This window comes from Triticum aestivum, chromosome 3B (assembly GCF_018294505.1).
Source record: "Triticum aestivum cultivar Chinese Spring chromosome 3B, IWGSC CS RefSeq v2.1, whole genome shotgun sequence".
Classification (NCBI taxonomy): domain Eukaryota; kingdom Viridiplantae; phylum Streptophyta; class Magnoliopsida; order Poales; family Poaceae; genus Triticum; species Triticum aestivum.
Genome location: NC_057801.1, coordinates 495,106,376 through 495,118,592, shown reverse-complemented (window position 1 = coordinate 495,118,592; position 12,217 = coordinate 495,106,376).

Below are 12,217 nucleotides of genomic sequence, written 5' to 3'. Positions count from 1 at the left end.
ACACATAGTTTCAAAACAGTGCAAAAAAAGTTGTCTGAAATTCTTTCCAAATAAATATGAAAATAAACTAGACAATATTTGGGAAACAACAGAAAAAGAATCAAGTCGTTTCGATGAGAATACGCTTTCGAAGCAGGGGAGACGTACTCGGGTCGTTTGCGCTTTCACTTAAAACACGTGGGCCGGCTCGGGATCACTGACAGTGGGTCCAGGGGCCCGCTGGTCAGGTTTGACCGGTCGTCCCCCGCCTCCTTCCTCCTCTGGCCGAACAGGGGCGGGGCTCCGGCGGTCGTCGCCGGCGATAGGCGGCTCCTCGCGGGCTCCCGAGGACAGGGATGGATCTGGCAGTCCAGGGCGGTCCTCCCGTTGGTCGCTAGGGTTGCGGGGATGGAGGGAGTCACCGGCGGCGAGCTCCGCGGCGGAGGGCAGCTACGGGTGGATTTGGGGGTTTGATCTACGGTGGCTTCCCGTCGAGGCCGAGGGTCTGGGCGGCTCCGCAAGGTCGAGGGGAAGAGAATGGTGGTGCTAGGTGGACGGAAGGGGCTCGGGTTGCGACCGAATGGACCGGAGAGTGGCGGCGGCCGAACAGTCTTGAGACGAGGAAGACGGCCTCCTGTCGCCTTCTGCTGGTTGTGGGGGCTCTAGGGGGATAGCTTGAGGTTGCTTGAGGACTCGGTTGAGCTCGGGGGCCCTTATATAGGCGGTTGATGTCGGTCCCGAGGCGGCCAGCGATAAGAACGACAGCAAACCGCCATTCTGTGCTGCAGGGCGATGTGGCAGCGAAGCGAGCTAGCGGATGGCTGCGGATAGGATCGTGTTGTCCTAGAGGGCAGCTGGCGCGCTGGGGTGGCTCGGGCGGCGCCGTCCGGGGCAGAAGCCCACTGTGGCCGGCCGCTAGCCGCCGTTGCCGACCTGCCGGCGGCGCTGTGCGGCCCCAGGGACGAACTGGCGCGTTCTGGTGAGTGGCTGAGGCCGGGGGTTGCTATGCAGGCGTGCAAAAGCCAGGGGCGCGGGGCGAGCGAACACGGCGGCTCGGGTGCACGCACGTGCAAAACGCGCACTCTGGCCGCGCCCAGAGCACGTACGGCAATCATTCGACAAAATGCCAGAGCGACCAAACTTGCTTGAATTCCAATGCAAATCAACAGACCTAGGTTATAGGTAGCTAGGAGGTTAGTGGACATGGCTTCTGGTTCAGGGGATCAAGTCTACAATGTAAACTAAAAACCATGCCAAAACTGGCCATGCACACAAGGTGCTCGACAAAATGCCATGGACATCTGGGCATCTCTTGGGGTGGCCAAACTCTCCATACCAGGGTCTCTTTAGGTGATAGAGAGGGTGGCAATGTTAGTTTGGCAAAACCAGAAACTTGTTAGTGCAAGCTTTGCAAATCTTCAGTTCTGGACAGAAGGTAAATGGCATCATTGCATGGACCAAACATACTCCAATGGGTTCACTCTCCTGGACTTAAGGGTTTTGCAGGGTGGTCTACAAGCAAGAGAAGGAATCAAGAAGAAAAGAGCAAGCAAAAATATGGTTGCAGTACAAATCATCAAGTTGGACCAGAATGAAAATGAGGTTGATTTACTCAAGTTTTTCAAAGAACATAGCTGGATTTTTGCATAAAGTTGAATAATATACTCCTATTAACATCCCATAATTTGGGTAGAGGTTTTAAAGAAATATTTAAAAAGGTTGTAGTGCAAAAATGCCCACTGGACCAGATTTGAAAACTTGGTGTAGAGCTCAAAATCTCCAATGGACAGAAGATATTTTTGCATAAAAGTGATTTAAAAACATCACATGACATCTCCAATTTTTGGTGGGATTTTTAAATAAATTTATCAATTGGTTGTAGTTCAAATAGAGCTCCAAAACCAATGAAAAATCATTTTAAGGAATAAGCTCAGAGAGAAATAATTATGAAAATAAATCTACTGATAATATAAATGTTTTTGTTGAGATGGTAAACAAGTCCAATAATGATTGAAAAGTTTTCACTTGGGGTAAAAACTCCATAATAATAAAGAAAAGAATGGTTCTGAAATCAAAAGGAAATCCAGAAAATAAAAGTTTAAGTTTCCTGGCAAAATTTTAATTAATAAAACAAGGTTAACATTTTGGGGCGTTACACTCAAGGAGCAACCTTGTACTATCGGACATCAAACTACACTCGGCAGGACTAGGGGTGTTATCTCTCCGGAAAGCCCCGAACCTGGGTATATCTTGCGTTCCGCGCTCGCTCATACCAACCCCACCTCTAGAGCCCACCAGTGCCCTCGAGCCTCCTCATCTCTTTAGCCATCCCATGGCATCTGTTGTGCGCCCACCACGACAGTTGGCGCCCACCGTGGGGCAGCTCGAGGAGCTGGCCGGGAGCATGCTTCCGACGGGGCCCTTCTCCTACTCAGACGAGTCCGTCATGCTGACGAACAACATCGTCGACACACTCACCGCCTCCTTCGCCGTGCTGCGCATCTCTGATGCGCCCACGGCTGACGAGTACCCCTGCGAGGTACTCAACTACTCTGACTCCCCCCTCTCCCTCGGCGGTGGCATTTCTACTGGGGCCATGGACGTCCACGTGGAGGTTTTCGTCACCGGCGAAGGCGCCTCCTCCTCATCGAGCAAGACGAGGAAGGCTGCCGAAGCCAGAGCTGCAGCGGAATGGACCGAGCCGTCTGATCCGTTGCACACCGTGATGCAGAGCCTCCACATCCCCATCGGCACCGACATTGATGCCACCAACGTCGCTAAGGCCCGAGCCCAGCTCGAGGAAAGGCGCCAGCAGATGCTGGACCTGTCCGAGACGCTTGCCGCCACCCAACACCGTTTGGATTCCCCTCAGCTGGAGCTCAACACCGCCTACGGATTCACGCCCGCCGCGGCCGAGCCGAGCCGGGTCACCGACGTGCGTGCCCAGGGAGGAGTGATCGGTCGGGCCCTCGGCGCTGTCCCGACCGTCTACGAGACCCCAGCGAAGAACATGCGCGCTGCCCAGGCAGCCGCAGTCGACCTGGACCAGCTCACAGGCGAGGAACTGAGGGGGCACAATGGGTGGATGCGCGACCTCCTCAACGCGGCCAACACCCAGCAGGACCGCCTCGACCAGCTCGCCAAGCCGGCGGGATCCGGCTCCGCTCGCATCGGCGGACCTGGCGAACTTCAGCACACAGCTTCCTCGCCACCTGGCGAGGCACACTCCGGCCGAGCCCGGACTCGGCACGACCCAGCCGCCACGCCCGCCGGCGGTTTGGGCGACGATCCCATCCCGGAGATCCAGCACAGACCCGGCCAGCATGGCCGGCGTCCGGCTCCAACCGACCCAGCCCCCCGGGGCCAGGTCGCCCGTCGACTCGGGCCGCGCGCCATCGACGACGCCAACGCTCGCCACCGCCTCGACCAGCTCGTTCACTCCCTGGAGGTGGAGGAAAGCGGCGCTATTGGGCCTACGTGCTTCGTCCCACGCACCCGGGAAGAGCCCTTTCCCAAAGGGTTCATGCTCCCCCGCGACACCCCCAAGTACAACGGGACCATGAAGCCAGAAGACTGGCTCACCGACTACACCACCGCCATTGGCATCACCGGGGCCAATCGCCGGCTCGCCGTGTGCTACGCACCACTCATGCTCAAGGGGTCGGCCCGCACCAGGTTGAACAGTCTGCTGATGGGCAGCGTCCACATGTGGGTCGATTTTGAGCAAGCCTTTGTTCGCAACTTCACTGGGACCTACAAGTGACCCGGTCGCCCTGGCTAGCTCACCATGTGCGTGCAAGGCCCCGCGGAGACCGGTCGCGAGTACTTCGCATGCTGGACCGAGCTCCGGAACAGCTGCAAGGGCGTACATGAAGTCCAAGCAATCCAATACTTCGTCAACGGGTGCCGAGACGGCACTCTCCTCAAGCACAAGCTCTTACGCTCCGAGCCGGCCACCATGGCCACGCTCATGGTGACGGCGGACAAATACGCCAACGCCGACTCCGCCATGAAGATCCAGGTGGCCCTGGATGAAGCCGGCAAGGCAAAGTCGATTCCTCCTCCAAAGCCGGCCGGCAAAAGCAGTCGACAGCAGCATCACCAGAACAACAAGCGCAAGGCCGACCAGCCGGCGCAGTGCTATGACAACCGGCACGTCGGGGCCGCCGAGTCCGCGGTGGACCCGGCGGCCAAGCGCCGGCAGACCGGCAAGATGGCATGTCAACCCACCATGAGCTTCGAAGAGATACTCGACGCCCCCTGCAAGCACCACAGCGATGCAAGACCATCCACGCACACGCTTCCTCCAGCTCTGGCTCCAGGTGTGCCGCAGCCGCCTCCGCCTCCACTACCACCGCCAGCTGGCGGCGCGATGTGCGATGGCACCTACCCGGACCAAAACACGGCCTACGTCATCTTCACCAGCCTCGGCAACGACAAGCGTAGTGAGCGCCTCCTTCGGCAGGAGGTGCACACCGTCGTCCCGGCCAAACCAGAGTTCATGCACTGGTCGGACTGTCCGGTCACCTGGACCCGGGAGGATCACCCGGCAGTCATGCCGAATCCGGGTGGTTACGCCCTCGTCCTCAACCCCACCATCATCGCATGGCACACGTGCAAGTTCTCCCGAGTCCTCATCGACGGCGGCAGCAGCCTCAACATCCTCTACCGCAACACAATGGCCAAACTCGGCTTCAAGGTCGAGGACCTGGAACCAACCCGGACGATGTTCCACGGCATCATACCCGGCCTCTCCTGCTCCCCCATTGGCTGGGTCCGGCTCGACATCCTGTTCAGTGACAGCAACCACTTCCGGCGCGAACCAAAATGGTTCGTGGTGGTGGACCTGTCCAACGCGTACCATGCACTGCTGGGCCGACCCGCGCTCGCCAAGTTCATGGCGGTCCCCCATTACACATATCTGAAGATAAAGATGCCGGGTCCCAAGGGCCTCATCACCCTTACCGGCGGCTACCACAAGTCCCTGGAGTGCGCCTGAGACGGCGTCAAGCTGGCCGAGTCACTGGTCAGTGCCGAGGAGCGGCGCCAGCTTGACCGGATCGTCGCCATGGCAGGCGAGGCCTCGGCCGCATCGATCCCAACCAAGGACCCGGCCGACGAGTCCGCCTTCAAGCCCTCCAAGGAGACCAAGAGAGTGAAGCTGAACCCGGAGGATCCCAGCTGTAGCAAGTATGTTATCGTAGGCACCCGCCTCCACAGCAAATAGGAAGGCGAGCTCGTCGACTTCCTCCATGAGAATTGGGATATCTTCGCATGGACCCCCAAGGACATGCCGGGTATCCCGAGGAAGTATGCTGAGCACAAAATTCACATCCGCAAGGACGCCAAGCCTGTCCGTCAGCCCCTACGACGTTTTTCTGAAGAGAAGAGAAGAACCATTGGTGAAGAGGTCACCAGGCTTGAAGAAGAACAAGACCTGGTGCATGTGTATCGACTACACCGGCCTCAACAAGGCCTATTCCAAGGACCCGTTCGCTCTCCCGCGGATCGACCAAGTCATCGACTCGACCGTCGGGTGCGAGCTCCTGTCCTTCGTGGACGCTTACTCCGGCTACCACCAGATCAAACTAGACCCGGCCAACGCCCTGAAGACATCCTTCATCACGCACTTTGGGGCATATTGCTACATCACCATGTCGTTCGGCTTGAAGAACGCCGGCGCCACCTTCCAACGAAGCATGCAGAAATGCCTGCTGCCACAACTCGGCCGCAATATCCATGTTTACGTGGACGACATCATGGTGAAGACCAAGCAGCACCTCACGCTCCTCGACGACTTGAAGGAAACAGTCGCCAACCTCCGCGAATACAAGGTGAAGCTTAACCTGGAAAAATGCATTTTCGGTGTCCCGGCCGGAAAGCTACTCGGCTTCCTCGTCTCGGAACACAGCATTGAGGCGAACCCGGAGAAGATCAAGGCCATCGAGCGCATGTGCAAGCCGGCTCGGCTGCGCGATGTCTAGAAGTTCACCGGCTGCTTGGCCTCGGTCAGCCGGTTTCTAAGCCGGCTGGGCGAGAGGGCGCTACCCCTATACCAACTGATGAAGAAGACTAAGTCGTTCGAGTGGAACGACCAGGCAGACGAGGCCTTCCAAGACCTCAAGCATATGCTCTCCACCGCACCAGTCCTGGCCGCGTCGACCGACAAGGAGCCGCTATTGCTCTACATAGCCGCGACCTCACGTGCGGTCAGCATGGTGCTGGTGGTCGAGCGACCAGAGAAGGGCAAGATCCAAGCCGTCCAGCGTCCAGTCTACTACCTGAGCGAAGTGCTCTCCAACTCCAAGCAGAACTACCCGCACTACCATAAGATGTGTTACGGCGTGTACTTTACCACCAAGAAGCTGAAGCAGTACTTCCAAGAGCACGTCATCACCGTGGTCAGCACGGCCCCTATAGGAGAAATCATCGGGTGCCGGGATGCCTCTGGCAGGATCGCCAAGTGGGCGCTCCAGCTGGCCGGCCACACCATCCTCTACGAGCCCCGCACCATAATCAAGTCTCAGGCTCTGGCCGACTTCCTCGTCGACTGGACCGAGACCCAGTACTTACCGCCGCCACCCGACTCGACACATTGGCGCATGCACTTCGACGGGTCCAAGATGCGACTCGGCCTAGGGGGCGGCATCGTGTTGTCATCCCTGAAGGGCGACCGACTCCGCTACGCACTCCAAATCCACTTCGCCGCCTCCAACAACGTCGCCGAGTACGAAGCCCTTGTGCATGGCCTCCGGCTTGCCAAGGAACTCGGCATCTGACGCATCTATGCTATGGCGACTCGGACCTAGTGGTGTAGTAGTGCTCCGGCGAGTGGGATGCCCGCAACTACAACATGGCAAGCTACCGCTTCCTCGTCCAGAAGCTGTCCGGGTCCTTCGAGGGCTGCGAGTTCCTCCACGTCCCGCGTGCGAAGAACGAAGTGGCTGACACACTCGCCAAGATCGCCTTGTCCCGGCAGTCCATCCCGTCCGGCGTCTCCCTCAAGCACCTGCGCAAGCCGTCCGTCAAGCCGTCGCCGGACTACGAGTCCATTCACGTCCCAAACGACCCGGCAGCATCTCAACCCGGCCCAGGGGCTACTTAACCCAGCCCGGGGACTTCTGAACCCGGCCCGGGGGCTGCTCAACCCGGCCCGGGGGCTGCTTAGCTTGACCCGGCCGCCATCACCCTGGACCCGGCCGTCGCCATCCCCGACCCGGGGGCTGCTCAATCCGGCTTGAGGGCTGCCGACTTGGAACCCGCCTGGTGGTCGTCTTCGCCGCGGTGACGGCTCCGTCTTGGGCCCTCCCAATATCAGAATTCCTAGAGAACGGGGTTCTCCCCATTGATGATACTGAAGCTGAGCGTCCGCCTACAGCATTATCGACAACGAGCTCGTCAAGCGCAGCTCCACCGGCGTGTTCCAACGCTGCATCGAGAAGGAACAGGGCGTCGACATCCTCCTCGACATACACCAGGGCGAATGCGGGCACCACGCCGCGTCGCGATCCCTGGTGGCCAAGGCGTTCCGCCATGGTTTTTACTGGCCCAAGGCCCTCCAAGATGCCGAGTCACTCGTTCTCAAGTGTGAGGGATGCCAGCGCTTCAGCAAGCACAGCCACCAGCCGACGTTAGCACTCCGCACCATTCCGATCGCCTAGCCTTTCGCGGTCTGGAGACTCGACATGGTGGGACCCTTCAAGACCGCTCGAGGCAGCATGACACACCTGCTGGTGGCGGTGGACAAGTTCATGATGACCCACAAGTTTAGGGGATCAATCGTAGTCCTTTCGATAAGTAAGAGTGTCAAACCCAACTAGGAGCAGATGGAAATGATAAGCGGTTTTCAGTAAGGTTTTCTTTGCAAGCACTGAAATTGTAGGTGATAGATAGTTTTATGATAAGATAAATAGTAACGAGTAACAAGTAAATAAAGTGCGGCAAGGTGGCCCAATCCTTTATGTAGCAAAGGATAAGCATGGACAATTTCTAATAATGAGAAAGGAGCTCCCGAGGACACATGCGAATTATCGTCAAGCTAGTTTTCATCATGTTCATATGATTCACGTTCGGTACTTTGATAATTTGATATGTGGGTGGACCGGTACTTGGGTACTGCCCTTACTTGGACAAGCATCCCACTTATGATTAACCCCTATTGCAAGCGTCCGCAACTACAAATAAGTATTAAGGTAAACCTAACCACAACATTAAACATATGGATCCATATCAGCCCCTAACGAAGCAACGCATAAACTAGGGTTTAAGCTTCTGTCACTCTAGCAACCCATCATCTACTTATTACTTCCCCATGCCTTCCTCTAGGCCCAAATAATGGTGAAGTGTCATGTAGTCGACGTTCACATAACACCACTAGAGGAAAAGACAACATACATCTCATCAAAATATCGAATGAATACCAAATTCACATGACTACTAATAGCAAGACTTCACCCATGTCCTCAGGAACAAACGTAACTACTCACAAAGCATATTCATTGTCACACCCAATATGCGACCCTATCCTAAAGGAACTCGAAGGTCCCACCAAGGATAGAAGCGCATATTGGAGACGCTTTTGCAAGGTGGATATCATTACATCAACATTACATAATAGATAGGGATACATACAAAAGACATACAATGCCACACGAATACAACATCACAATACATAATAGCAACATCCGACTACGGACGAAACACAAACAGAAACTCAAATGACATCCACCCTGCTAGCCCAGGCTGCCGACTTGGAACCTATCCCCTGATCGAAGAATAAGCAGAAGACAAAACTCCAAAACAAACAAGCATCGCTCTCGCATCAAGATCATCGCATAACCTGTACCTGCAACTGTTGTTGTAGTAATCTGTGAGCCACGAGGACTCAGCAATCCCATTACCATGGGTATCAAGACTAGCAAAGCTTAATGGGAAAGGAAGGGGTAAAGTGGTGAGGTTGCAGCAGCGACTAAGCATATATGGTGGCTAACATACGCAAATAAGAGCGAGAAGAGAGCAAACGCAACAGTCGTGAAGCTAGCAATGATCAAGAGGTGATCCTGAACCCCTACTTATGTCAAACATAACCCAAAACCGTGTTCACTTCCCGGACTCTGCCGAGAAGAGACCATCACGGCTACACACGCGGTTGATGCGTTTTAATTCGAATCTGGTGTCAAGTTATCTACAACAGGACATTAACAAATTCTCATCTGCCACATAACCGCGGGCACGGCTTTAGAAAGTTTATACCCTACAGGGGTGTCCCAACTTAGCCCATCACAAGCTCTCGCGGTCAACGAAGGATATTCCTTCTCCCAGGAAGACCCGATCAGTCTCGGAATCCCGGTCTACAAGACATTTCAACAATGGTAAAACAAGACCAGCAAAGCCGCCCGATGTGCCGATAATCCCGATAGGAGCTGCACATATCTCGTTCTCAGGGCAACACCAGATAAGTCAAGCTACGAGTAAAACCAGCCCTCGAGTTTCCCCGAGGTGGCCCTACAGGCTGCTCAGTTTGGACCAGCACTAAGGGAAGCACTGGCCTGGGGGGGCTAAAATAAAGGTGACCCTCGGGTTGGCCGACCCAAGGGAAGGTATAGGTGGTGGTGAGGCAAATGGTAAAACCAAGGTTGGGCCTTGATGGAGGAGTTTTATTCAAAGCGAACTGTCAAGGGGGTCCCATAAATCACCCAACCGTGTAAGGAACGCAAAATCTGGGAACATAACACCGGTATGACGGAAACTAGGGGGCAAGAGTGGAACAAAACACCAGGCATAAGGCCGATCCTTCCACCCTTTACCAAGTATATAGATGCATTAATTAAATAAGAGATATTGTGATATCCCAACATAATCATGTCCACCATGGAGCAATCTTCAACTTCACCTGCAACTAACAACGCTGTAAGAGGGGCTGAGCAAAACGGTAACATAGCCAAACAACGGTTTGCTAGGAAGGGTGAAAAAGGTTAGAGGCTGACATGGCAAATTGGGAGGCTTGAAGAACAAGTGATAGGAAGCGCAGCAAAGCGATAGAACGAAGCAACTAGCATAGCAATGATAGTAGTGAGATCCAAGGTAGCGGTCATCTTGCCTGAAATCCCGCTAGGAAGAAGAATGAGTCCATGAAGAAGATGAAGCCACGAAGACGAATCAAGCGTAGACGAACGAATCCTCACGATCGCAACGAAACGAGAACTATCGAGAAGAAGCACACAACATGGTAAACACACCACACATATACATGACATGATGCTCAACCAAGTATGATGCAAGACAAGGCTACATGAAGCTACTCATGGCAAGAGATGATGCAAACAAGAGCAACACATCAAGGCAAGTGTAAATGAGGCCGGAAACAACATATAACAATTCCGGTAAGTCCTCATATGCAAATTTAGAAATTGGTCCAGAACTGAATAAACTTTAAGTTGAAGTTGTTAAACAGCAAGTTAAAGAGCACCAAGAGGATCTACATGAAATTCTAGTCAAGTTACATGTAAAGTTCATTTAGTTCGAAGCTACGGCCTAGAAGATATGAGCAAAACAAGTTAAACATGGCATTGATGCAAAAGGCATTCAAACATCAAGCAGAACACCTCAAAACAAGGATGCAACATGATAAGATGAAACTACATGCAATTCTAAATAAGTTTCATATAGAGCACACTCAAAACGGAGCAACGATTCAACACATACACTCTATACAAGTTTAAAGGACAAGCTGTCCAAAACAACAACTAGGCATCTAGCAAGCATCAAAACAATATGCTACAGCACTTCAACATAAGAACAAAAGGCATGGACATGATCTACAAGTAAATCATGACAAAACATGAACAATGAGCTATCTCCATAAATCACTAGAACATGCTCAAAAGGACATGGCAAGATTGCAAATAATAACAGTTTCAGAATTAGCAGAAATAACATCAGGTTGCAATGTTTAGAGCTATCAAACAACATGCTAAAGGAACTTAACATGGCAAACAAAGGCATGTCATGCTAGTAATAAAGACAAAGAACAAAACTCCCTTACTGAACTAATTACAAAGATCAACAGAAAAGATGGTAGAATCCATGCAAACATGGCAAATGATATGACAGATTCAGACATGGCAGGAACAACGATAAGTAGGAACGTTGGTGAGCTTGTACCACCCACCACAGAGCAATACATGGCATGAAAAGGTGACAAACAGTAAGATGGCATGTTTACGAAGCTAAGCATGGCAATAGCAAGTTCATAGGGTGCATGGATCACTAGCAAAGCTCATGGCAAATCTGAACTCAATGTTAACAGGCTGACAGCAACATTATTTAGCAACTTGAGAGCAAGATTACAACAAGCTACAGCAGGATATAAATTCAACCAGGGGCATGGATGGATAGAGCATGACATGAATAACAAGACATACTTAGTGAACATCTCTAGATTATGCATAGAATGACTTGTAGAAGCAGGTTTACACAACATCAGGATATAGCAGTTTCAGCCTAGTAAAACAGTAACAGCAAGTACCCTACTTCACGAGCTCGATGCACTCACTACAAGACTCAAAAAAATACATGTATTGCACCACTGTAAATGTGGCATGATGTAGTACAAAACACATGTAGAGATCATGCTCCCAGGATGTACACACAAAATGCAACAAAAATGACAAAACATCAAGTTATGTTAACAGACATCAGTTAACATCATTTAGCACTCTTGCAACGATGATTAGAGCATCAAGATGAACTCAAACAAGCATGGCACAATGGAACAAATTGTAGAGAATCTCATGATGAACAAATCGATATATCATGCACGCAAAATGGAGCAGTATGCTAGGAGATATGGCATGTCAAAGTGGGAATAAAAATGCAAGAATCTTGGGACTTCGAAGAATTTCGGGGTCAACCTGGTTCAGATCTGGATCGGGCACGGTTTTCGAGGATGGACGGGGTTGCGTCGGGGAAGAAGAAGGAGGCGGCTGAAGGAGCTCGCGGGGGCCGGGAACGACGGGAGGAGGACGGCGAGGGGCAGCGACCGGCGCGGAGGTCGGAGTCCTCGGGCGCGGGGCGCGGACGCCGAGGCGGCGACACCGGCCGGTGAGGTCCGAGGGTCGGCGCGGGGAGGCGTCGATGGCGGTGACCCATGGCGAAGGCGGCGGAGGTCGGCTAGGCGGCGGGAGGCGGCGAACGCCGGGGCGGCGTAGGCGATGGCCGCGGGGCGTGGCGCGAGGGC